The 22,716-nt window shown below is 40.5% G+C and overlaps 1 long non-coding RNA gene across 2 annotated transcripts in view; it reads right to left on the bottom strand.

The window, feature by feature from the left end:
• LOC102990891 (uncharacterized) overlaps window positions 1–22,716 on the bottom strand; it is an 86,546-nt gene that overhangs the window by 4,473 nt on the left and 59,357 nt on the right. Inside the window, exon 10 of one of the 2 annotated variants that reach the window (XR_008616402.1) lies at window positions 11,847–12,014. The exons of the other annotated variant lie outside the window; for it this stretch is intronic. This is a non-coding gene — a long non-coding RNA (uncharacterized lncRNA). The remainder of the gene's footprint in view (window positions 1–11,846; window positions 12,015–22,716) is intronic. 2 annotated transcript variants of the gene reach the window in all.

Here is a 22,716-nt window from a genome sequence, read left to right as displayed (position 1 = left end):
CTCTAAGAGTTTTATAGTGTCTGGCCTTACATTTAGGTCTTTAATCCATTTTGAGTTTATTTTTGTTTATGGTGTTAAGGAGTGTTCTAATTTCATTATTTTACATGTAGCTGTCCAGTTTTCCCAGCACCACTTATTGAAGAAGCTGTCTTTTCTCCATTGTATATTCTTGCTTCCTTTATCAAAAATAAGGTGACCATATGTGCCTAGGTTTATATCTGGGCTTTCTATCCTGTTCCATTTATCTATATTTCTGTTTCTGTGCAAGTACAGTACTGTCTTGATTACTGTAGCATTGTAGTATAGTCTGAAGTCTGGGAGCCTGATTCCTCCAGCTCCCATTTTTCTTTCTCAAGATTGCTTTGGCTATTCGGGGTCTTTTTTGTTCCCATACAAAGTGTGAAATTTTTTGTTCTAGTTCTGTGAAAGATGCCATAGGTAGTTTGATAGGGATTGCATTGAATCTATAGATTGCTTTGGAGAGTATACTCATTTTCACAATGTTGATTCTTCCAATCCAAGCACATGGTATATCTCTCTATCTGTTGGTATCATCTTTAATTTCTTTCATCAGTGTCTTATAGTTTTCTGCATACAAGTCTTTCTCCTCCTTAGGCAGGTTTATTCCTAGGTATTTTATTCTTTTTGTTGCAGTGGTAAATGGGAGTGCTTCCTTAATTTCTCTTTCTGATTTTTCGTTGTTGGTGTATAGGAATGCCAGAGATTTCTGTGCATTAATTTTGTATCCTGCGAACTTACCAAATTCTTTGATTAGTTCTAATAGTTTTCTGGTGGCATCTTTAGGATTTTATATGCATAGCATCATGTCACCTGCAAAGAGTGACAGTTTTACTTCTTCTTTTCCAATTTGTATTCCTTTCATTTCTTTCTCTTCTGTGATTGACGTGGTTAGGACGTCCAAAGCTATGTTGAATAAGAGTGGTGAGAGTGGACATCCTTGTCTTGTTCCTGATCTTAGTGGAAATGCTTTCAGTTTTTCACCATTGAGTATGATGCTTGCTGTGGGTTTTTTGCTGTGGGTTTGTCATATATGGCCTTTATTATGTTGAAGTGGGTTCCCTCTATGCCCACTTTCTGGAGAGTTTTTATCATAAATCGGTGTTGAATTTTTGTTTTAGCTTTCTCTGCATCTATTGAGATGATCATATGGTTTTTATTCTTCAATTTGTTAATATGGTGTATCACATTGATTGATTTGCATATATTGAAGAATCCTTGCATCGCTGGGATAAATCCCACTTGATCATAGTGTATGATCCTTTAAATGTGCTGTTGGATTCTGTTTGCCAGTATTTTGTTCAGGATTTTTGCATGTAAGTTCATCAGTCATATTGGTCTATAATTTTCTTTTTTTGTGATACCTTTTTCTGGTTTCGGTATCAGGGTGATGGTGGCTTCGTAAATGAATTTGGAGTGTTTCTCCCTCTGCAATTTTTTGGAAGAGTTTGAGAAGGATCGGTGTTAGCTCTACTCTAAATGTTTGATAGAATTCGCCTGTGAAGCCATCTGGACATTGTTTGGCTCCCTTAGAAAAGCACAGGCCCTTTAGGGGAACGGTCTGTTTATATTTTCTAAACAGATAGGTCTATTTATATTTTCTATATTTTCTAATTCTTCCTGGTTTAGTCTTGGAAAATTGTACCTTTCCAAGAATTTATCCATTTCTTCGTGGTTGTCCATTTTATTGGCATATAGTTGTTTGTAGTAGTCTCTTATAATCCTTTGTATTTCTGCAGTGTCAGTTGTGATTTCTCCTTTTTCATTTCTAACTTTAATGATTTGAATCCTCTCCCTTTTTTTCTTAATAATTTAAACATTCACCATTCATTCAACAGGCTCCGCTGGAAACATAATGATGAGTAAGACAGTCCTGCAGAACTGAGTGGGAGAAACCAACAAGGCAAAAGGCCATTTCAATCAGGGTGATGAGTGCTAAGACGCCAGAAGCATGGGATGCTGGGGCGCACTGAGGAGGAGGAGGTCAGACTCGGGGAGCACTTCCCCTACAGGATTACAGGGTTAGGGGGAGGATGGGGTGTGGGGAGGGGCTGAGTGTTCTAGCTAGAGGAAAAAGCTACTGCAAAGGCTGGAGGTGAGAGAGGCTGGCTCATTGGGGAACAGCTACTAGTTTATTATGGCTGGAACTTAAGAGAGAGGAGCGGAGTGAGATAAGCCTGGAGAGGCAGACAGGTGCCCGACCATGAAGGGCCTTGTACACCAGGGCAAGGGTTTGGATCTTATCCTGAGAGTAATGAGAAGCTATTGAAGGGTTTTAAGCAGATTCGCCATGTAACCGGCTTTGCCTTCTAGAAAGATCTCTCTGGATCAGTGTGTAGAGTGGAATGAAAAGGACACAGCCTGGGGCACACGAGGTAGAAAGACGAACTAAAGAAGGAACCATGAGGACAGAGAGAAGTGGAGGGTTCAAGAGACATTTAGGATAAAACGGAGCAGATATGGGGACTGATCGGATGACCTCAGTTGACTATTTGGGAATAACTCAGGTATTAGCATCATTTCTTCATTTGAGATGAGCCACAGAGGCTGAAGAAGGTTAAATGATTTGTACAAGGTCCCAGAGCCGGAAAGAATCTGATCAGGACTCTGTCTTTCCACCCTGACATCTCCTGTTCACTCCTCCCGAATACGCTGTTAGCCGAGTTCCTAGATCTTTATGTGTAAATCCCCTTTCAGGAATTCAAATCCTGTTTCTCCATTGACTGCTTTGCAGCATGTAAAGGTGTGAAACCTTAGTTTATCTGAGTTTTTAATTGGTCGTCAATGTCCTAAGGCTTTACACCTTTGAGCTTCAAGATATTCTTTTCCTTCCATTCCACTTAGTGTTTTTTTTCTCTGCACAAATCTTTTATTTATTTATTTATTTAACATCTTTATTGGAGTATGATTGCTTTACAATGGTGTGTTAGTTTCTGCTTTACAACAAAGTGAATCAGTTATACATACACATATATCCCCATATCTCCTCCCTCTCGCGTCTCCCTCCCTCCCACCCTCCCTATCCCACCCCTCTAGGTGGTCACAAAGCACCGAGCTGATCTCCCTGTGCCATGCGGCTGCTTCCCACTAGCTATCTGTTTTACGTTTGGTAGTGTATATATGTCCATGCCACTCTCTCACTTCGTCCCAGCGTACCCTTCCCCCTCCACTTAGTGTTTAAACAGCAATCTGGAAGCAAACCTTTCCATCCCAGGGAGGCTCAAATGAAGAGTCCAGGGCTCAGAAAGAGTGAGCCCAAGTCCTAGGCTTGGCCACTAATTAGCTGTGCGATGGAAGGAGTCACTTTCTACAAACTCGTATCTGAAAACTCAGGGGAAGAGAACGAACAAATGCAGTCACTCGGATTCAACAACTTTAGAATCTCTTAAAATAAGTATACCTTCAAATTGTGAAAAGCCACTCTCTCATGAATCTGTTTGGTAAAGTGAGTTTCTGACCCCATATGACGCTCATAGATATTAGGGATTTCCCCTGAAACTCAACTGTTTGCTCACCAGGGAGTATGTCCCTGCTCTGTAGTTGCTGAGCACGGTGTTATCAGACTTAAACTGCCGACCAAGATGCATGGGTATGTTTGGTTTTCTCTCAGACACTTGTACTGCTAAGCCTTTTTTTTTTTTTTTTTGGTGGGGGGAAGTGCGATTCTCTGTTATAAAACCAGCAGGAAGAGAGAAAATGAATGAAGAAGGTGAATTTACAGTTTATGGAAAAAGCCCACCATGCACTATGCCTATCCTGAGGCATGGAGGACACGGTAAGGCAGCAGTGTCTGTGAGTGGCAGGGCCCTGCACCCCAACCGTGAGATAAAAATATTATTCTTGCTTCAAATCCCACAAGCTAGGGGAGCCTGTGAGTGCAAAGGGGCCTTTGTCGGTGCCGACTCAGCCAGGACCAGGATCCGGCAGGACTGCAGCCCCTGCTCAACAGGAGGGATGGAGCCCTGATACTCCACGCCACTCCCAGGGCCTGGGCTCCGGGTCACACGCCTCTGCACTGACCCCCTTGGGATGTGCAAGCAAGATCAAGTCCTGAGACCCCGGCACTCCTGCCCGCCCCCTGCCCCTCCCGTGGCTTCCACGAACAGCAGGAGGTGCCGGGCCTGAGGACCCTGTGCTCTTCACCCCAGGGCTTTTGGCTCCTGTAGGCAGATGGCACCCCTGTGTGGGTGCTTCTCTTCGGTGAGCACCCACAGCCCGGTCTGGCTGTGACACGGCGGTCTAGGAGGCCAGGGACAGGACAAGTCACTCCCTGGGGGGGGGCGGGGCGGGGCGTCACCGGGGGGCGCAGTCCCGCCTTGTATCCGCCATCACAGCACCACAAGCATCACACGTGGCCGTGGGAGCGGAAACCTCCCGGGAGGCCCTGCAGAGGAGCCAAAGAGACAGGAAGAGGATGGGAAGGCCCTCTGTAGACAGGCCCTGGGCAGGTAGAAGAGAAGCACCACTGATGGTGAGAAGGGTGATTCCAAAGCCCGCGTGATTCAGTCAACAAACACCTACCTGTGCAGACACCATGGGGGTCACAAACTTGGAGAAGATCTGGACCGTCCCCCTAAAGGGCCTGTGCTTTTCTAGGGGAGCCAAACAATGTCCACACATCTCAGTGCAACCAGGAGAGCCTGTGGGGGGAGCAGGGGCAGCAGATGCAGAAGAGAAGGCTTCCCGGAGGCGGCGAGTTGGGGGCCGGGCTGTAAAGGAGACCTCTGGACTGGTCTCCAGGGAGTGTGCCCTGCCGAGCCCGGCAGGAAGTGAAAACCTCTTCCAGCTGTTGTGGCCTTGGGTCCTTCCCCCGTCCCCCCTGACCCTGATGATGGATCTGCAAAGGGAAAAGACGTGGCCACTTCTGTTGACTAACAGGGTGTAGGGTGGGGAAAGACAGCACCTTTCCTTAAGGAAATCTGTTATCATTGTCCAAGTGTCTTCCCCTCTAGACCATGAACTAGGGCAAGCCACGAGTCTTGGGCACCTGTCAATCCCCAGCCCCTAACACAACTCCCAGTATATAGTAGGTGCTCAATACATGCTCAGTGAATGATTGAATAGCTAGGGTCTGGAACATTTGTCCTGTAATTTCAAGTGGACAAGCCAGCTTTTTCAATGACCTGAGAAGACACTTGTTTTCCTATTAAAAAAAACCTGTCTGCCTGGGAGCATTTGATTTTGCTGTAGGCAAAGGAGCTGACCCGTTAGTCACCCTTTTCACCACAGGACTTCCATCAAATCCCCCAGGTCTGCCCTCAGGCTAGGACAACTTCCTCTTTCTTCCCCCACCCCAAGACAGGCTTTTCCTATCGCCAAGGACCCTCTGAGGCCTCAGGTGCACTTTAACACACACCCTGTGAAGACAACATCCTGCCTTAACTGCCATCACTCAGTCAGGGGATGCTGCCATCTTTTGAAACTCAAGTTGGAAGCCTTTCCTGAGAAAAGCCTGCGCACACTGTGACCCCTCCTGCCTCTCTTGGCTGCACAGTTGAGTGAGTCATTCATTATATTATAGGTAAACATGCTTGAGTCATAGAGATGTTTCATGTGCAGCCTTTTCTCCCAAATAGATAGTGAGCATCTTGTTGCCAGAGATGGTAGCACCTGCTTTTCTGTCCCTAGGAACGTCTCCCAAAAGGTAATGCACACAGGTGTGCAGTAAACACTTGCGGATTGAGAAGGCAGAGAACTGATCTGGACCTTTCAGGGAGCCTCAAGCCCCAGACATTCACTTTGTCTATGACTGGTTAACTAGCCTTCAGCTCTCAAGTTGCCCCAGAACCTGGATAGGCAAGAAGCAATCCTGTTTCAACTTCGGACTACAGATTAGGAAATCCTGGTTATAGACCTGACTCTGCCACTAACTAGCATGAACTTTGGTAAGCCAGTTAGCTGCTTTTGGCCTCAGTTTGCGCAATTAAAAAAATAGGGAGACTGCTACTTCTGGCTAAGATGATGTGGTAGAAATTGTATGTGCCCTCCTGCATGAAACAACCAAAAAAAAAAGCCAGACAATATGAAGCAACAATTTTCAAGACACTATGTATTAGGCAACAAAGGACAGTGATCCCAGAGAGATGGAAAGCAAACAAGGTGAGCCTTATGAATGACCAGCTTATTTGTAAAGCAGCTTTATTGAGATATAATTCATATACCATACACATTATAATAATTATAATTCACATTCATCCATTTCAAGTGTACAATTCAATGGTTTTTAGTATATTCACAGACATGTGTGACCACCACCAATTTCAGAACGCTTTCATCACCTCAGAAAGAAATCCTATACCCTTTAGTTTTCTATTCCCTAGTCCCTCCAGCCCTAAGCCACTATTAATCTACTTTCTGTCTATAGATTTCTTTATTCTGGACATTTCAAATAAATGGAATCTTATAATATGTGGTCTTTTGTAACTGGCTTCTTTGACTCAGTATAATGTTTTCCAAGATGAATCCATGTTGTATCATGTATCAGTAAGCACTTTGCTCCTTTTATGGCCAAATAATATTCCATTGTATGGATATAGCACATTGTATTTATACATTCATCAGTTGATGGACATTTGGGTTGTTTTCACCTTTTGGTTATTATGAATAATGCTGCTATAACAAGTTTTTTTGTGTGGACATATATTTTCCTTTCTCTTGGAAGGAAGATATTCTTCAATTCTTGGAAAAGAATTGTTGGATTATATAGTAACTCTATGTTTAAACTTTTCAGGAACTACCAGACTGTTTTCCAAAGTGGCATTTTACATACCCACCAACAATGTACAAGAGTTCTGATTTCTCCACATCCTCGTCAATACTTGCTAGTATCTGGTTTTTTATTATAGCCATCCGAGTGGGTATGAAGTGATATGAAGTTCATTGTGGTTTTGATTTGCATTTCCCTGATGATGTTGAGCAACTTTTCATGTGCTTATTGGCCATTTTGTATATCTTCCTTGGGGAAATAATTTCATATCCTTTGCCCATTTTTTAATTGGGTTATTTATGTTTTTATTATCAAGTTGTAAAAATTCTTTATATAGTCTAGATACAATCCCCTCATCAGATTAATGATTTGCAAATATTTTCTCCCATCCTGTGGGCTGTCTTTGCACTTTCATGAATGTCCTTTGAAGCACAAAAGTTTTTTATTTTGATGAGGTCCAATTTATCTATTTTTCTCTTTTGTTTTTCATCCTTTTGGTGCAATAAATAAGAATCCTTTGCCAAATCTAAGGTCATGAAGATTTACCCCTATGTTTTCTTACAAGAGTTTTATAGTTTTAGCTCTTCTATTTAAGTTTCTGAGCAATTTAAAGTGGATTTTTGTATATGGTGTGGGGCATGGTCCAATTTTATTCTTTTACATATGGTTATCCAGTCGTCTCAGCATTATTTTTTTTTTTTTTTTTTTTGTTGTATGCGGGCCTCCCTCCGTTGTGGCCTCTCCCGTTGTGGAGCACAGGCTCCGGACGCCCAGCGGCCATGGCTCACGGGCCCAGCCGCTCCGCGGCATGTGGGATCCTCCCGGACCGGGGCGCGAACCCGGTTCCCCTGCATCGGCAGGCGGACGCGCATCCACTGCGCCACCAGGGAAGCCCCACAGCATTATTTTTTGAAATAACTATTCTTTCACCATTGAATGAACTTGGCACTCTTGTCAAAAATCAGTTGACCATAGACACATGGGTTTATTTCTGGAGTCTCAATTTTATTCCATTGATTTATATGTCTATCTCTATGCCATTTCCACACTATCTTTTTTTTTTTTTTTTTTTTTTTGCGGTACGCGGGCCTCCCTCTGCTGCGGCCTCTCCCGTTGCGGAGCACAGGCTCCGGACGCGCAGGCTCAGCGGCCATGGCTCACGGGCCCAGCCGCTCCGCGGCGTGTGGGATCTTCCCGGACCGGGGCGCGAACCCGTGTCCCCTGCATCGGCAGGCGGATTCTCAACCACTGCGCCACCAGGGAAGCCCCTCCACACTATCTTGATTATCATTACTTTGTAGTAAATTTTGAAACTGGGAAGTGAGAATCCTCCTACTTTGTTCTTCTTTTTCAAGATTGCTTTGGCTATTCTGGGTCACTTACAATTCCATATGAATTTTACAATCAGCTTGCCATTTTCTAAAGAGAAGCCAGCTGAGATTCTTATAGGGATTGCATCAAATCAGAGATCAATTTGGGAAGTATTACCATCTTAATAATATTAAGTCTTCCAATCCATGAGCATGGAATGTGTTCCCATTTATTTAGATAATTGATTTCTTTCAACAGTGTCTTACAATTTTCAGAGTATAAGTTTTACACTCCTTCACTTAGCTTTATTCCTAAGTATTTTATTCTTTTTGATGCTACTGTAAATGGAATTTTTTGTAATCTTCTTGGATTGTTCATTGTAAGTATACAGATACACAATTGATTATTGTATATTCTGTATTCTGCAACCTTGCTGAACTTTTTAATTAGTTATAATAGGTGTTTTGTTTTCTTTGTGGATTCCTTGAGATTTTCTACATACAAGATCATGTCATCTGCAAATAGAGATAATTTTACTTTTCCCTCTCCAGTGTGGATGCCTTTTATTTCTTTCTGTGGCCTAATTGCCCTGGATAGAACTCCAGTAAAATGTTGAGCTGCAGACATTGTTTTGTTCCTAATTTTAAGGGTATAAAGCATCTATGCTTTCACCATTAAGTATGATGTTAGCTGTGGGTTTTTCATAGAAGTCCTTTGTTAAGTTGAGGAAGTTCTCTTCCATCCCTAGTTTGTTGAGTGTTTCTGTCATGAAAGGTTGTTGGATTTTGTCAAATGCTTTTTTGCATCTATTGAGATGATCATGTGATTTTGTTTTTTATTCAATTATTATGCTGTATTACATTAACTTACTTTCAGGTGTTAAACAGACTGCATATTCCTAGGATAAATCCCACTTCTCATAGTGCATAATTCTTTTTATATGTTGTTGGATTCAGTTTGCTAAGGATTTTTGCACCTATGTTCATAAGAGATAATAATCTGTAGTCTTCTTTCCTTGTGATGTCTTTGGTTTTGGTATGAGGGTAATATTGGCCCCATAGAATGAACTGGGAAGTGTTCCAGCCTCTTCTATTTTTGGAAGAGTTGGTGAAGAGTATTAGTTCTTTAAATGTTTGTTAGAATTCAGTGGTGAACTGTCTGGGCCTGGGGTTTTCTTTGTGGGCAGTTTTTTTAAAATTACTAATTCAGGCTTGTCACTTGTTATAGATCTATTCATACTGTTTTTTGTCTTCTTGAGTCAATTTCAGTAGTTTGTGTCTCTCTAGGAATTTGTCCATTTCATCTAATTTATTGGTATATAATTGTTCATAGAATTCCCACATAATTCTTTTTATTTCTGTAAAGTCAGTAGTAATATCCCCTCTTTCATTTCTGATTCTAGAAATTTGAGTCTTCTTTTTTTCTTAGTCAATCTAACTAAAGTTTTGTCAATTTTGTTGATCTTTGCCAAGAACCAGCTTTTGGTGTCATTGATTTTCTTGATTGTTTTTTCTGTTATCCAGCCCAATAATTTCCACTCTGATCTTTATCATTTCCTTCTGGCTTGATTTAGGTTTAGTTTGCCCTTCTTTTCCCAGCGTCTTAAGGTGGAAGATTTGACCCAAATTAGTGCCTTCAGAAAGTTTCCAGGATAGGACATGGGCAAGGGGAGCTGAGGCAGAGCTTGGAAGACTCCCTGGGTTGCGGACACCGATCTCAGAGTTCAGGGAGCCGAGTCAGGTAGAGCTTATACATTTTGTCCTGTTTTTTGGTCCTTTAAAGTAAGAGGGTAAATCCAGTCTCTGTTACTTGGTCAAAGCGGAAATTGTGCAAAGTCTTCTTAAGTATCAATAGAAAGCTTTATTTAAATCTCAGAATGGCCTCTCCAAAAAGAAAGAAAGAGAGAATGAGAGGATCAAAGGAGGGGTTGGGCAAGCATTTGTGGTGTTGGGCAACAGAGACAAGGCTGGTGCGGTCATCAGGTGGTCGAAGCCATCAGATACGCAAGGTTCCAAGTTACAAAAAGAAAATGTATTGTTTGTCTCTCCTTATTGAGATATAGTATATACACACATAAGACTATTTTCTTAGATTTAGAAAGTCACTGGTGCAGGTTAATGTTGTATAATTGTTCATTTTCTCTTATTTTATTCTGTAGTTGGGAGGAGTAGAAAGAAAAGGATGGAGGAAAAAAGAAAGAATCTGTTCTTCATTCTTTAGGTTTATTGTTTCTTAGAAGCCCAGGGGAATTTTATCAACACGGATACCACTCCAGAGTTCATCCCCCCAAAAGTGATATCCACTGATATCTGACTTTTATCCTACCTTCTACATATATATTTGTCAGCATTTGTTCAAGTTAAAAATAAAAGTTTACTTTCAGTAAATAAGCTTAAGTATGAACAGATTTCTCTTCGGTAAATAACACCGAGTAAAGTTTTTCCTTACATTATTTGGTTTTGTTTTGGCCCACCTTACCTTTGAAAGCCATCACTTTCTATCACTGGGTAAGCCTATTTTGAATTCCTTCATTGGTATCTAATATAATAAAGCAGAAACTAACACACCACTGTAAGGCAATTATACTCCAATAAAGATGTTAAAAAATAAATACATAAATAAAAATTTTTAAAAAATTAAAATGTCAAGTTAAAACAATTTTCGTAAAGAGAGAGATAGACATCTAGCCTCTGGAATCTTGTTACTAAACATGGGGTCTATGTGTCAACAACATCAGCGACACCTGAAAGCTTTGTGGATATCCAGAATCTCAGGCCCTCCCCGGACCTTCATAGTCACATTTTAACAAGGGTCCCAGGAAATTCCTATGCACGTAGATGCATACTGCTCTAAAAAGCACCATTATCAAAGAAAACCCCAGTGACGATCCAGATTGGCCTAGAGGCCCATGTAATGTTGAAGAGCAAGGCTGAGAGTTTGGTTTAGAGAGCCATATGGGAAGAAGCTGGCCTTCACCTAAGGTGGGACCAGGCTTAAGTCACCAGTTTGGGACTATTGCAGGTAAACGGAACAGGACAGAAAGGGTTGGGCTGGGGTGGAGCCTGGAACTCACAGAGGCTGAGACACAGAGAAAGACCTAGAGAGCCAAAGATGGAATGGTGGTGGTGGAAAACCGAATAAGGGACACTCTGATTCCAGAAGGATACAAATACTATAATGTCATTTATATGGATTTTAAGAACATGTAACACAATTACTATATATATATATATATATATAGTAATTGTGTGTGTGTGTGTGTGTGTGTGTGTGTGTGTGTGTGTGTGTAGGCATACATGGGAATGATACATATAAATGTAGCATACATATAAAGACATGTATGGGAATGATAGCACATTTAGGATAGTGGTTACCTCTTGGAAGGTGTATTAGTTATTGTGTAGTATAAAAAATTACCCCCAAAACTTAGCTGCTTAAAACATACTTTCAGGGGCTTCCCTGGTGGCGCAGCGGTTGACAGTCTGCCTGCCAATGCAGGGGACACGGGTTCGAGCCCTGGTCTGGGAGGATCCCACATGCCGCAGAGCAACTGAACCCGTGAGCCACAACTACCGAGCCTGCGCGTCTGGAGCCTGTGCCCCGCAACAAGAGAGGCCGCGATAGTGAGAGGCCCGTGCACCGCGATGAAGAGGGGCCCCCGCTCGCCGCAACTAGAGAAAGCCCTTGCGCAGAGACGAAGACCCAACGCAGCCAAAAATAAATTAAATAAATAAATAAATTTAAAGAGTTTAAAAATAGATTAAAAAAAATGCTGTGTTATTAAAAAAAAAACAAACACAAAAAAACATACTTTCAGGAATCCGGGCGTGGTTTAGCTGGGTCTTCTGCTTCAGGGCCTCTCGCAAGCCCGCAATCAAGGCGCTGTCCAGGGATGTCACCTCATCCAAAGGCTCTACTGGGAAGGATCTGCTTCCAAGTTCAGTCACATGGTTGTTGGCAGGATTCCGTTTTTCACAGACTGTTGGACAAAGGATTCAGTTCCTCATAAGCTGTTGGCTGCAGGCCTCCTTGAGTCTCTGGCATGTGGGTCTCCCTATAGAGCATCTCGCAACACAGCATCAAGCTTCATCAGAGTAAGTAAGAGGGCAAGAGAGAGTGCCAGCAGTATGGAGGTCACAATCTTTTGTAACCTAATCACAGAAGTCCCATCCCGACATCCCGACACCTTTGTCATATTCTATGCATTAGAATCAAGTCACTAAGTCCAACCTAAATAGAAATTTCTCCAAAGAAGACATACAGATGGCCAAGAGGCATATAAAAAGATGCTTGACATCATTAATTATTAGAGAAATGCAAATTGAAACTACGGTGAGGTAACACCTCACACCAGTCAGAATGGCCATCATCAAAAAGTCTATAAATAATAAATGCTGGAGAGGGTGTGGAGAAAAGGGAACCCTCCTACACTATTGGTGGGAATGTAAACTGGTCCAGCCACTATGGAGAACAGTCTGGAGGTTCCTTAAACAACTAGAAATAGAGTTACCATATGATCCAGCAATCCCACTCCTGGGCATATATCCGGAAAAGAGCAAAACCCTGATTCGAAAAGATACATGCACGCCTATGTTTATAGCAGCACTATTCACAATAGCAAAGACATGGACACCTAAGTGTTCACCGACAGATGAATGGATAAAGAAGATGTGGTATATACGTGTATACACAGACACGCACACAGATGCACACACACATATACAATGGAATATTACTCAGCTGTAAGAAAGAATGAAATATAGCCATTTGCAGCAACATGGATGGACCTAGAGATCATCATACTAAGTGAAAGAAGTCAGGCAGAGAAAGACAAATATTATATAATATCACTTATATGTGGAATCTAAAAAAATTAATACAAATCAACTTATTTACAAACAGAAACAGACTCAAAGGGGTTACCAAAGGGGAAAGGGGAGGGGGAGGGATAAATTAGGAGTATGGGATTAGCAGATACACATCACTGTATATAAAATAGATAAACAAGGATTTACTGTATAGCACAGGGAACTATATTAAATATCTTGTAATAACCTATAATGGAAAAGAATCTGAAGCTGTACACCTAAAACTAACACAATATTGTAGATCAACTATAGCTAAATAAATGAAATTTTTAAAAAAAAAAAAAGAACTGCACCAGGGATTATAGCAGCTGTAGTGGTGAAAAATTCATTTTCACAACCCTTGGGAAGTTCCAGGTGAGGTTGGAAACTCTCAGCATTATTAGTGTCCAATAAGGGTGTCAATCATACACATGCTCAGAATGCAGATTTTCTTCCCAACATCAGTACACTTTATGATTGCTCTACTCATGATCCGTATAACAGAATAAAATCCTTCACTTTAGGACCAACTGTTAATAGCCTTTGGGGCAAAATGAAGATGACAGCTGTGTGCTCGTTCTGTACAACTTGGAATGGTATCTTGTCCATAAGCAGGAAATTCAGTTCAACTAAGCAAACCTGGAACAAGTGCCAAGTATAGCACTCGGCTCCAGTTACCACTGCCCTATTCTCTCTCCCTTTCTTAAGAAGACACGTCTGTGGCTCCATCACAGGTCTCTTAAGAATTGGCACCTCTTGCTTTGCCCCTTGGGCCCAGAAGCACAGAACATGCCACGGTGGAAAGGCTGCAGGCCCATGCTGTTTCTGTTTGCAATTACTTTAATTCCCCAAAGTAATCCCTTGACTTTCAACTTCTCAGAAGGGAAACTGAAAAGATGAGGAGAGGGCAGAAACACATAACCACATTGTCTCACATTATGCTTATTACCTCAAGCCCATTTTCTTCGCAAAGTGAAGCTTTTTGCAGAATTCATAAAGGAGGGCCTTAAACAGACTCTGAGTTTTAAAGTACTTCTTAAAAATTACCCAAAATAGGATTTACCAAATGTTCAAAAGTAATTATGATGAATCACAATCATAAAGAAACAGTTTTCTGTCTTTATTACAAAGTTATTTATAAAGTGTTTCTTCATGAATCATACAAAATAACTGATTGCAACATAAACTCATTTTTATAACTATTTCTGAAAGAGGGAAACTCTGGTTTAAAACAAGGCAACCAGTCTTTTAATTGAAAAAACTAATTTCTGCACAGTAAAAGAAATGATACAATAATGAGACAATGCATCCCCAAGTGTAAATTATATCATTATTTAATTGTTACTATTCTTAAATTTTGGTGCAATTCTAATCCATAGTAAACCTCTAAACTCTCTTGGTAAAATGGCAAATCCTTCCAGATTATTCCATCCTTTCAGGATCAGAGAAACACTGTATCTTAGTTTTTGAAACTGGAACCAATTTTTTTTTAAACAGAGAGACATATTGATGATAGAGTCTACGAGTTCTCTGGTCAGACGGGTTCCTATTCGGAGTGAAGTAAGGAGCACTGAATACTTTCACAGGAAATGACACCACATACCATTCCTTTGTTTTTTTAAAAAATGGAAGTATTTTAGTAAAAAAGTGTGATCTCTACTCTCAGGTCCTTCTGTTCTCATCACTACCATGAACATCAATATCTGGTCGTACTGACACTTCTATTCTCAGGACACAATGTTCTGAATGGAGTGGAGGGCATGTGGTGCTTATAGAACTGTACTGAGATGCTCTCGATACTAGACCCTTCCCCATGTCATCTGTTCCTGCCATCATGACAGTTGGCATTTCTGAGAGCACCCATCAAGTTGTATGATAACATAAATTACATGTCTGTATTTCCCATTAGACTGTGAACTTCCTGAGGGAAGGGATAGGCCTTTTTTAAAAAAGTATTATCTTTAGTATTTTCTAATACAGTGCCTCAATATGATCATAAAGATAACAATGATAATAGCAACTCTTAGTGAGCACTTACTATGTACCGGGCCCTATATTCTAAGCACTTGATGTGATTAACTCAGCTAATCCTCACAATGACTCTACGTGGGAGGTACTATCCCCATTTTACAAATGAGGAAACAACAGGTTGAGTAACTTGTCCAAGACGATACGGCTAACTTAGCTGCAGAGGCAGGACTGGAACCCAAGCAGTCCAGCTCCAGAGTAGGTGTTCGATAATTTTCAAGACAAATATTTGTTTGATTTTTCTCGAAACACATATTCCAACTTAAACATATAAAGGAACATAGTGTTTCAAAGATATTGCCCTGGGAAGCTTCTATTGCTCAAAACCTTTGGCAATTCCTTCTTCGGAATTGTTTTCAGAGCCAGTTTATGAATTGCAGAAGAAAAGTAGTCAATACATTGTGATCACAGCTCATTTTTAAATAGACAGTGTTATTGAGTTTGATGAATACCTGATTTGCCCACCATGTTTCCGAATAACATCTGTTTGCCAAAAATCACATTCTCCAGTAAAAGAAGAAAGATTTGCTATCGTTGAAGATGGTCCAAAAATATGACGCAGAGACTTTTTTCAGTTAACAAACATTTACTGAGCAACTGCTTGGCCCCAGAGATACAAAGTCAAACAAGACATCTTCCCTGCCTTCAGATAAGGGAGACATACAATCCAGTGTGATAAGTGCTTTGATAGATGTAAGCACAGGATGCTCAGGGAGCCCAGAAGAAGAGCATCAAACCCAGACTTGAGGGTGAGGGTCGGCTCCCTGGAGGAGGAGGTGAGGTCTAATTTTAGTCCCAAAAGACAAGTAGTTGTGGCCACACCAATAGAACAAGGGCTCGGACTCTCAAGATGGCTACACTAACTGGGAGATTATGTCTTTGGATGGGTACATCCTCTCAGGTTTATTTTTAGAAGATAACAATCCTATTACTTTGAGTTCACACCTGGTACTCAAGTTGGTTTTGCTTTTAAATGAAACCTGGAAACATGTGTGGATGGTAGTTTGAAAGTTGCCTAATTTTATTTATTCATTTATTGATTTGCGCTACGCGGGCCTCTCACTGTTGTGGCCTCTCCCATTGCGGACGCGCAGGCTCAGCGGCCACGGCTCACAGGCCCAGCCACTCCGCAGCCAGCATGTGGGATCTTCCCGGACTGGGGCACAAACCCGTGTCCCCTACATCGGCAGGCGGATTCTCAACCACTGCGCCACCAGGGAAGCCCGAAAGTTACCTAATTTTAAATGTTTGAGTGTTGTTTGCTTTTGTTAGTGAGCCATTTACAGTTCTTGAAGTTTCCCTGAAGAATTCTGCTGATGGAGTAAACAGAAAACAACCCAATATCTAAGGAAGTCCCTGTTATCATAATCTATTTGTATATAGTGGGCACATGATGATGATTTGTTTAACAAACAAAATAAGAAGTAAATCCTTAATACTGATTCTCCCTAACTGAAACAAAATAGTTTGTTTCCTTTATTTCCTATGAGCCAAGGTAGGACAGGATAACCCACACATGGAGAGAAATGGATGCTCTGGCAGAAGCTTATACTTTTCCCAATATATCAACTTGGAAAACAGTGGGAGACACGGTGATCCAAGAAGGGCTTGCTCTACTTTTGTGGCTTACCTGCCCTTAAAAACCAAACTACCCCAGGATCACACAAAATTGTCCTCAGAGAGGGGAGAGGGGGCTTGGGAGGTGGGTAAGTACTGTCCACCATGGGTGGGCTCGGTGCTTGGAGATGATGAGAGAGGGAGGAAAGTGCTATGGATACCCTAGTTGCATGCTGAGGCAAGAGTTTGAAGGCTCTCTTCTCTGTAATCCTCATCCACTAGGTGGCCTGACCCTAACTCTGTGGAATCGTTAAAGAAAGCAAGACAGGACACATAATGAGGAAGCTCAGATGAGGCATGGGATGCTGCCTGTGAAGAACAGGCCTTTCTGGGATTTGAGAGTGAAACGATCATGAGTAGGAGGACACACTGGGCACTCGGGAGACAGGAACACGTGGTGGGCAAAGGGCACCAAAGACAAACGTGATCTGCTTCACAAGTCTGTCTAGAGCTGGGCCGAGTGAGCTCAAAAAGTAAGGGGCAAGAGATGGTAGGAAGGAAGAGATATCTGCCCACCTACCATTTATTTACTTATTTAGCACATGAGACGTTTAAAGAACTGTGAGAGACAGCTGAAGGAGCTACAGAAAGAAAGTAATACAGTTCCTGCCCTCAAGCAGTCTGTAATCCCAAGGGAATCCAAGGCTGTGCAGAACTTATGCCTTGCTGCTAAGATACAGAACAGTGAGAGAAATGGGAAAATGTCCTTCTCTAGACTCGCCACACCTCCTCCCCAGCACTACTACTATCCCTGGGGGCAGAAGGTTAGATCAGTTTTCTCTGGAAAGTTCCCTCTCAGTCTTACAACTCTACTTCTTCTAAGAGGCTGCAGAATCAGCATTTGTTTCGTTTTGTTTTGTTTTTTTGGCCACACCGCACGTATTGCAGGATCTTAGTTCCCCAACCAGGGATTGAACCTGCGCCCTTGGCAGTGCAAGTGCGGAGTCCTAACCACTGGACCGCCAGGGAATTCCCAGAATCAGCGTTTTCAGGCATGGCCTAGGAATCCTCTAGATTTTACAAAGAATGCAGGAATATTCTTTCAAAAGATTTCCCTATGTGTTTCTAGTTCATTGGAAAATAAAAAGTTAAATTTATATTCAATTTTTCAATAACTTACTGTGGTGGTTAACTTATGTGTCAACTTGACTGGGCTAAGGGGTGCCCAGATTAAACATCGTTTCTGGGTGTGTCTATGAGGGTGTTTCCGGATGAGATGAGCATTTGAATTGGTGGACTCAGTAAAGTAGACTGCCCTCCCCAACGCAGGCATCATCCAATCCATTGAGGACCTGAATAGAACACAAGGTGGAAGGAAGAATTCGCCCGTTTTGCTCCTTGTCTGCCTGAATGAGCTGGGACATTGATCTTCTGCCCTTGTACTGAGATTTTACACCATTGGCTTACCTGGTTGTCAGGCCTCCGGACTTGGACTGGAGTTCATCCATTCTCTAAGAATTATACCACTGGCTTTCCAGTTTGCAGATGGCAGATCTTGGGACTTCTCACTTCCGTAATACTGTGAACCAATTCCTCTTTATATTATATTATACACACACACACATCTATCTATCTATCTATCTATCTATCTATCTATCTATCTATCTATCTATCTATTTATCTATCCTACTGGCTCTGTTTCTCTGGAGTACCCTGACCAATACATTTACTTATTGTATAAAGTAGTGTTATTCAAACTTTTTTTTCTTATTAGGAGTTGAATTCATTTTGCAAACTAAGTTCACAAAGAATATCCACACATAAAACATAAAACAGAACAATTCTGACTAAGGTAGGGTGAGGTCCAAAGCTTCCACTTCACAGCTCTTTCATCCATTACTGATAATAACTCTCAGCAAACTAGGAATAGAAGGGAACTTCATCAACCTGATAAAGAGCATCTATGAAGAACCTATACCTAACATCATACTTAATGGTGAAAGACTGAATGCTCTCCCTATAAGAAGATCAGTAACAAATCAAGATGTCCATTCTCACTCTTTATATTCAGCACTGTACTAGAGGTTCTGGCCAAAGCATTTGGTCAAGAAAAGATGTGCAAAACCTGTATGCTGAAAACTATAAAGCTTTGCTGGGAGAAATTAAATAAAATCTAAATAGTGATATTTATACCTTCTTCATGGGTCAGAAGACTCAATATTGTTGAGATAGCAATTCTTCCCAAATTGATTTACAGATTCAATATAATCCCTTTCAAATTCCCAGCAGGAATTTTTATAGAAAATCACAAGCTGATTCTAAAATTCATATGTAAATGCAAATGACCTAGAATTGTCAAAGCAACTTTGAGGAAAGAACACATTTGGAAGGTTAACACTACCTGATTTTAAGATGTATTATAGGAAATTCCCTGGCAGTCCAGTGGTTAGGACTTGGCACTTTCACTGCCGGGGCCCGGGTTCAATCCCTGATCAGGGAACCAAGATCCTGCAAGCCATGTGCGTGGTGCAGCAAAAAAAAAAAAAAGTATTATAAAGCTACACTATAATCAAAACAGTGTGGGATTGATGTCCAAACAGAAAACTGTATTAATGGAAGAGAACAGAGGAGCCCAGAAATATACTCACACAAATATAGACAACTGATTTATTTTTTACAAAGGTGTAAAGGCAGTTCATTAGAAAAAGAATAACCTTTTCAATAAATGGTCCTGGAAATACTAGATATTCATATGCAAAAAATAACTTGGATTAATAACTTGCACCATACACAAAGTGGATCACAGTATTAAATATAAAACCTAAAACGGCAAAATTTCTTGAAGAAAATATAGGAGAAAAATCTCACGACCTTGAGTTAGGCAATGATTTCTTAGATATGACACCAAAAGCATAAGCCATTAAAAACAAATTGATAAGTTAGACTTCACAAAAATTAAAAACTTTTGTTCTTTGGAAAACACTGTTAAGATAATGAGAATGACAATTCATAGACTGGACGAAAATGTTTGCAAAGCATATATCTGATAAAGGATTTGTATCCAGAATACATAAAATACTCTAAAAACTCAAAAATAAGAAAACAGACAACCCAATCAATATAAAATGGGCAAAAGGTTTGAATAGACACTTCACCAAAGAAGATATTCAGATGGCAAATAAGCACATGAAAAGAGATTCAACATCACTGATCGTTAGGTAAATGCAAGCTAAAACCAAAATGAAATAGCACTACACATCAATTTGAATGGGTAAAATTAAAAAGAATTGTCATAGCAAGTGTTGCTGAGGATGCCAATAAACTGGAACTCTATCACATGGCTGGTAGTAATATAAATGGTACCACTTTGTAAAACAGTTTGGTAGTTTTTTAAAAAGTTTAACATACACCTATGAAATGATGCAGCCACTCCTCTCATAGATATTTACCCAAGAGAAAAGAAAACATTATCCATAGAAAGTCTTGTACACAAATGTTCATAAAAGCTTTATTTGCAATAGCTAAAAACTGTAAATCCAAACATCCATCAACAGGTGTATGGGTAAACAATTAGTTGTATACATTCACACAGTGAAATATTACTCAGCAAAAAAAAAAGGAATGAACTATTGATATGTGCAACAACATGGGTGAATCTCAAAATAATTATGCTCAACAAAGGAAGCTGGAAAAAAGATGTATGATTCAATGTATGATTCAAATATAAATTCTAAAAAATGCAAACTAACCTAAAATGACAGAAAACAGATCAGTGATTGCCTGGAGACAGAGGGGAAGGAGGGATTACAGAGGGCACTTGGGAACTTTGCGGCATGTTCATCATCTTGACTGTGCTGATGGTTTCATAGGTGTATACGTATGTCAAAACTTAATTGTATGCTTTGAACATTTGCAGTTTACTGTATGTCAGTTATACCCCAACAAAGCTGTTGAAAAGAATTGACTCACATAAATATACCCACTGATTTTTTATAAAGATGAAAAAGCAATTCAGTGGAGCGTGAGGAAAGACTAAGGTCTGACGCCTATGGCCAGTAAAAACACAACGAGCCCTTTTTGGATTCAGATTATTACTTACATGGAGAATGAAAGGAAGAGTAGCCAAATGTACCAGCAACCCATGCTCCCTGTCCTACATACCGGAAAGGGGTGACCACAAAATAAAAAGTGCCTCCCATCCTCTTGTGTTCCAAGTGGATCACAAGGAGTTCTGCTAAGACTCAGATAAATGCAGGTCAAGCCTTTGCCTATGTGATCGGTTTCACCAGACTGCTATGACAGAGCTGTCTCCCTACACAGAAAAGCCGCAGATCCCGAGTCTTGAACAGGCTTCCCTGGGCAAAGTTATTCCACACCTGTAGTTCACTGATAGAGAGAAAGCACATCCTTGTGTGGCTTCAGATGGTTCAGATGACCTCTCTGAACTCTACTGAATGCATATATTTTTCCTATCACTTTTGGTCTGTAGCCTTTGATGTGATAAACCTTAGCTGTGAGTAAAGCCTGCGATTGAGTCTTGTGAGTCCATCCAGTGAACCATTGAACCTCGATGGTTATGGAACCCCAGAAACATGGTTATTTTTTTCCATAAATGGTGCTGGTAAAATTGGACATCCATAGGCAGAAGTATAATATAATAAACCTAGACCTAAACCTCATAACTTACATAAAAATGGACTCAGATTGGATCAGAGATTTAAATGTAAAATTATAAAAATTTTAGAATGAAACATAGCAGAAAATATTCATGACCTAGGGTTAGGTGAAGAATTCTTACACATGACACTAAAAGCACAATACATAAAAGAAAAAAAAATCAATAAATTGAACTTCCTTACGACGAAAAAGTTTTGCTCTGTGAAAAACCCTGTTAAGAAGATAAAAAGACAAGCTATGGGCTGGGAGAATATATTTGCAGATCACATCTCTAACAAAGGATTTGTCTACAGAATATATCAAGAACCCTTAAAACTCAACTGTAAGAAACCAACCACCCAAATTTTTAATGGGAAAAGACTTGAACAGATACTTCACCAGAGATGATATACAGATGGCAAATAAATGCATGAAAAGATGTCCAACATCACTAGTCGTTAGGCAAACACAAACAAGAACACAATGAGATGAGACTACATACCTATTCAAATGGTTAAAATTAAACACTGATAACACCAAATGTTGACAGGGATGCCAATAAACTGGATCTTGCTACCACTGTTGGTCAGAATGAAACATGGTACAGCCACTCCGGAAATCATTCTGACAATTAAACATAGAGTTACCTATGACCCAGCAATCACACTCCTGGGCATTTATCCCAGAGAAATGAAAACTTAGGCTCACACAAAAACCTATACTCAAATGCTCACACAGCTTGAAACCTGAAAACAAACCAAATGTCCTTCAACAGGTGAGTGGTCAAACACATTGTGGTGCATCCATACTATGGAATATTATTCAGCAATAAAAAGGAACAAACCACTGATATACCCAACAACTTGGATGGCTCTTAAGGGCATTATGCTGAGTGAAAACAAAAAGCCAATTTCAAAACATTACATACTATAGGATGACATTTATATAACATTCTTTTTCTTAAGGAATTATTTATTTTTTTAAATTTTATATTGGAGTATAGTTGATTAACAATGCTGTGATAGTTTCAGGTGTACAGCAAAGTAATTCAGTTATACATATACATGTATCTATTCTTTTTCAAATTCTTATCCCACTTAGGTTGTTACATAATATTGAACGGAGTTCCCTGTGCTATACAGTAGGTCCTTGTTGGTTATCCACTTTAGATACAGCAGTGTGTACAAGTCAATCCCAGACTCCCTAACTATCTCTCCTCCCCACCCTTCCCCTCGGTGACCCTAAGTTCCTTCTCTAAATCTGTGAGTCTGTTTCTGTTTTGTAAGTTCATTTTTATCATTTCTCTTTAGATTCCATTTATAAGTGATACCATATGATATTTCTCTTTCTCTGTCTGACTTACTTCACTCAGTATGACAATCTCCAGGTCCGTCCATGTTGCTGCAAATGGCATTATTTCATTCTTTTTAATGGCTGAGTAATATTCCATTGTATACATGTGCCACATCTTCTTTATCCATTCATCTGTTGCTGGACACTTAGGTTGCTTCCATGTCCTGGCTATTGTAAGTAGAGCTGCAATGAACATTGTGGTCCATGACTCTTTTTGAATTATGGTTTTCTCAGGGTATA

The sequence above is a fragment of the Physeter macrocephalus genome, chromosome 21, assembly GCF_002837175.3.
Source record: "Physeter macrocephalus isolate SW-GA chromosome 21, ASM283717v5, whole genome shotgun sequence".
Lineage (NCBI taxonomy): Eukaryota > Metazoa > Chordata > Mammalia > Artiodactyla > Physeteridae > Physeter > Physeter macrocephalus.
The sequence above is the reverse complement of the archived record's forward strand: the minus strand, read 5'-3'. Positions and strand labels throughout refer to the sequence as shown.